The following is a 5,270-nucleotide window of genomic DNA, read 5'->3' on the forward strand; positions in this document are numbered from 1 at the left end:
CCCAAAATATAAGCTTGTTTTCTAGGTTGGGTTCTGAAAGACACTATGGGGGTGTCCACTGAAAGTTGACTAGTAACAACAACTGGGACCTAAAAGACACCCACCATGAGACCCACTAAATCTGCCCAAGAAGAGGAAAACAAAAGAAAAACCCACACCAAACTTAGACAGGAAGCAAACCAAAAAGGTGGAGCAACTAAAGGTGTTGACTCTCCACATCTATCAGGACAACTGGAGCACTGGGCCAGACACTGTTAAATAGAACCTGGACCAGCTCAGGTGAAACACGTTCCCACTAACGAGATGGACAAGCCAGCACAGGTGTAACACATACTGACTAACGAGGTGACACCAGTCAGTGAGTTCGACGTGCTAAAGTCCAACCTCAAAACATAAATGGAAAAACCAAAGCCTGTAACAGCTTAAGACAACAAATATATCCTATATTTTTGTTGGACAAGTTTTCTTACCACGAACAGAAAACAACTTGCTGTCAACAATTGAAAACAAGAAAAAACACATTTCTAAATAATAATATACAATCATATTATTCTTTTTTTCTTTTTAGAGAATCTTAAAACTCACTAGCTTCTAGAACTCTCGTCCCCTTGGAACGAACAAAACTCAAATCATGCGCCGAATACAACAGGTAGACCTAACAGTGAAATGCTGAATACAACAGGTGTAGTAGACCTAACAGTAAAATGTTGACTTACAAGCCCCTAACCAACAGTGCAGTTTAAAAAAAATACATAAAATAAAATAAAAAACTAATCTCCAACACGGAAAAACGTGTCAAAATAAATTGTGACCCATGATAACACACGGGCTAAATGCAAAACACAGATCTTTTTGACTGCCACGACAATTGAGACAATCAGCGACCAAGTTGTTCCAAAGACATGTCTGATATCAAGAGGAAACTCCTGCAATATCAGTAGTAACTTTCCACCTCACTGCGGAGCTTCTCTCTCTTTTCAGGTTTCAGGTTTCATTCGATAGGCATGTTGTTGGATCGGGGCCCAGTCCCCAGTGTCGTGCTCTAGTACATTTGGGTTGGCACATCTGAGAATGAACCCTGATATTCTAAAAGCAGGGCAACAATGTCAATATAATTGTACCCAAAAATTGTCAGTTGGTTGCATAAATAATTATTACTAAATGTTACATAATTGTAAATATGAAATATCAAAAACAAATGTACACACCCCTTTGTTAATATGTATTGGCAATAATTAACTGAATGGTGAGGCATGGAATTTAAAAACATGTATCTTTTGTCAGGCTGAATGTTTGAAATATGAGGTGATTTGAGTCATGCTTCTTCAGTAATGGAATAAAGACAATTAGCATTTGAATGATGTAAAGAAATACTGGAGTGATGTTGGATTGTTAATACAATTGATTATAAACTCAATTCATTATACTGTGACAAGGTGTATAGGCTGTAAGTACCTTGAAATTAAGTTGTTTTCAAGTAATTGAAAAAACAACCCGAAAATACATCTTTTCAACTTTCACTTTCAGCTACAACCGAACATACAGTGCCTTCCCGAAAGTATTCGGCCCCCTTGAACTTTGCGACCTTTTGCCACATTTCAGGCTTCAAACAAAGATATAAAACTGTATTTTTTTGTGAAGAATCAACAACAAGTGGGACACAATCATGAAGTGGAACGACATTTATTGGATATTTCAAACTTTTTTAACAAATCAAAAACTGAAAAATTGGGCGTGCAAAATTATCAACTCTCCGTATAAATGGGTTCAACATTCTGACATTCATTCAAATAATGCTACTACAATGTTAAAACATTCTACATTGTGACATTATTTCATTGATATCATGAAACAACTCCTTCATGTATGTATTTTCTGATGTTTAATAAGAGATCTTTTATCAGAGTATCTCTTCCCACATTGATTACAGCTACATGGCTTCTCTCCTGTGTGTGTTCTCTGGTGAGATACCAGGCTGCTGAGCTGAGTAAAACTTCTTCCACATTGATCACAGCAATAAGATTTCTCTCCTGTGTGTATTATCTGGTGTACAGTCAGAAGGCCAGATGAAGCAAAACTCTTCCCACATTGATTAGTTATATGATTTCTCTCCTGTGTGTGTTCTCTGGTGTATAGTTACATAGCTAGATGTAGTAAAACTCTTCCCACATTGATTAGTTATATGATTTCTCTCCTGTGTGTGTTCTCTGGTGTGTTGCCAGATGTACCAAAACCCTTTCCACATTGATCACAGCTACATGGTTTCTCTCCTGTGTGTGTTCTCTGGTGTATAGTTAGATAGCTAGATGTAGTAAACTCTTCCCACATTGATCACAGCTATAACGTTTCTCTCCTGTGTGTGTTCTCTATTTTGTCAGACAGACAGATGTACCGAAACCCTTTCCACATTGAGCACAACTATATGGTTTCTCTCCTTTGTGTATTCTCTGATTTATAGCGAGAAAGTTTGACTCAGTAAAACTCTTCCCACATTGATCAAAGCCATAAGGTTTCTCTCCAGTGGGAATTCTTTGATGTATTTTAAGGTCTGATGAAGAGTTGATTTTTTCCCCACAGTCAGAGCAGCAATGAGTTATCTTCCCTGTGGATATCTGCTGGTGTTTCTTGAGTTGATCTGATCTGGAAAGACTCTTCTCTGCCTTGTCAGCATCATGATGTTGTTGAGGCTCCTCAGAGGATCCACGCTAGTTCCGTCTCTCTCCTGTGTGAATGACAAAGTCAGACAGATGGTTAAAGGCCCACAACAGCAGAAATCCACTGTTTATTTGAGGTAAAAGAGGATACCCAGAGCATACCCATGAGTTGTACAACAATTGACGTCTGTTAAATTATTTGACAATTAAGACAGTCAAGTTAGCAACAAGTCATATTTCGTCTTGTTTTCACATTACTGGTAACTATAAATAAGTTATTCAAGTTTTTGAAATCCTAAGCAGTGTGCCAGACGACTATTGGTCTCCAAAGCAGGCCCTTGTCTGTGTTTGCTAAAATTGCAGCACGAGGGCAATGCACAAACAATTTTAATGCAGAAACACCTCCCTGCTAATGAGGAAACCGATAGTTATGGATGTTGTATATCTGCCTGGAGCAAAAATGGTGAGCAAAGATTTTAGTTTTTCACAAAGTATTCTGAATATTACAGCACAAGATCAGGAGTGCTACTCAAGGAAACTCACATTAAGCTCTGTGTCTATTCACTAATTCACCACCGTGGGGGAAAACTCAGGGGAGTTCTCATAGGCTGACTGCAAAAATGGCCTCCATTTACAGGTTGAAAATTCGTACATTTCACACTACGTTTGGATTATAATTGTAAGGCTCGCTTGAATGTCCTGGCTAATATGTTAGTGTTTTTGTCGCAAATCAACTGCTATATACTTAAAAAAACACTTAACCAGTAAAATGCTCTTTGGCTAGCTTTAACATCAGCCATAACGTCACCTAACAATAACATAGACCTAGGATTATAAATCATTTAATATTTCAGGTGAAGCATGGAAACTAAAATGTCTGTCATGACATTTCATAACCTGATAATTTTGTGAATAATCGCAGTAGGCTACTCCGTAAGGGGTTGTCATTCTAAATGTCCTGAATAGAGGGAAATAGCTCTGTGTGTTGTACAATAGCCTACCCATCAAGGAACCGTTCTCTACACATTATGAGCAAAGTATCTCCATTTCCAAACAGACTAACGAGACCCTACTGTAAATCAAGCAGTTAATAATATTATAAACATCAATGTGTTAGGCATGTTGGATCCAACGTGGAGCACAGCATAACTGTCTTTACCAGAGTAATGAATGAAGAAGCACTTTGGTTGTTGTTGCATGTCGTGATGTTTGTCATGTGACTGGCATTCAGAAAATGATTTCCTGGATCAGCTGATGATAGTTAAACATGTGACTGTAACAAAACAGCTACACTATTAAGAATTGTGTGTAATTATTGAAAAATCGCGTTAATGACAGTATCCATTTGGGTGTTGTCAATAAAGTTATGGTGACTCTCGGTTACAACCATTGGATTTAGCAAACTCTGAAATTATTTAGGATTTCTGTGTCCATGAAAACTGTTTTCCCAGCGCAACATAAGGAGACACTAAATGTTACGTAGTTAGAGAGCATTTCAGAGATCTGAATACACAAAAACTGTCTGACAGCAAGATCTAGTATTTAAGTTGAAGTTCATCATATGACAAGCGTAACGTTATGACTATAACTACTGTTCCCTGAAGGAGGGAAACTAGGTACAACATACTATTAAATCCATGCCTCCCTGGAAGCCCTGCCTTCCACAGGTGATGAGCGTGAGGCTCGGGTTTATTCCTTAAATGTAATACCGCTCTTCACCGACCCAGGAAGTGGCGGGGCCAAACAGGTGTTGTAACTCGTTCATAACTGGCACGCAGATCGGTAGAAATGATCAGATAAATTGGCTCTCTAAATGGAAGTAGTTTGCAGATTTTACCAGAAACTTCATGAGCATAACGTCAGAATTTAGGAAGGCCAGCAGCAGGTCGGTTGGTTATTTTCTTCTGGTTAAATTGATCTCTGGCGTCCTCAAGTCATTTGTGTTAATTATTTAATCAAACGCTTGATGCTTCAGTTCAGTTCAAGTTCGGCACAAACAGTTGATTTGATGCAACACATACAGTTGATTTGATTCAACACACACAGATGATTTAATTAAACACATACAGAGGATTTGATTAAACACATACAGTTGATTTGATTCAACACACACAGATGATTTAATTAAACACATACAGAGGATTTGATTAAACACATACAGTTGATTTGATTCAACACACACAGATGATTTAATTAAACACATACAGAGGATTTGATTAAACACATACAGTTGATTTGATTCAACACACACAGATGATTTAATTAAACACATACAGAGGATTTGATTAAACACATACAGTTGATTTGATTCAACACATACAGTTGATTTCATTCAACACAGGGGGTGTGTCTATATGGAAAAATACACGTCATAACATTTCAACCAATCAATTGGTAGAAAGAGAACAGTATGTTTTTGTTATCTGGGACACCCTGGAACAAACAGTGCATTCAGACCCCTTCCTTTTGACACATTTTGTTACGTTATATTCTATTCTGAAATGGATGATTTATTACATATACATACATTTATTAATGATCAATCTACAGACAATACCTCATAATGACATCACAATACCCCATAAAAGTGAGAGAAAAAAGTTTAGAAATGCTTGC

The 5,270-nt window shown here is 37.5% G+C and overlaps 1 long non-coding RNA gene across 1 annotated transcript; it reads right to left on the reverse strand.

Moving 5' to 3' along the window:
- Positions 1-1,668: 1,668 nt before the first annotated feature.
- LOC149971197 (uncharacterized) lies at positions 1,669-3,934 on the reverse strand. Its single transcript, XR_016492594.1, has 2 exons — positions 3,814-3,934; positions 1,669-2,722 (listed from the first exon to the last, which is right to left on the reverse strand). It is a non-coding gene; the product is annotated as an uncharacterized LOC149971197 (long non-coding RNA).
- Between the last annotated feature and the right edge of the window lie 1,336 nt (positions 3,935-5,270).

Source organism: Oncorhynchus mykiss, chromosome 27 (assembly GCF_057628025.1).
Source record: "Oncorhynchus mykiss isolate SJ-2025 chromosome 27, ASM5762802v1, whole genome shotgun sequence".
Lineage (NCBI taxonomy): Eukaryota > Metazoa > Chordata > Actinopteri > Salmoniformes > Salmonidae > Oncorhynchus > Oncorhynchus mykiss.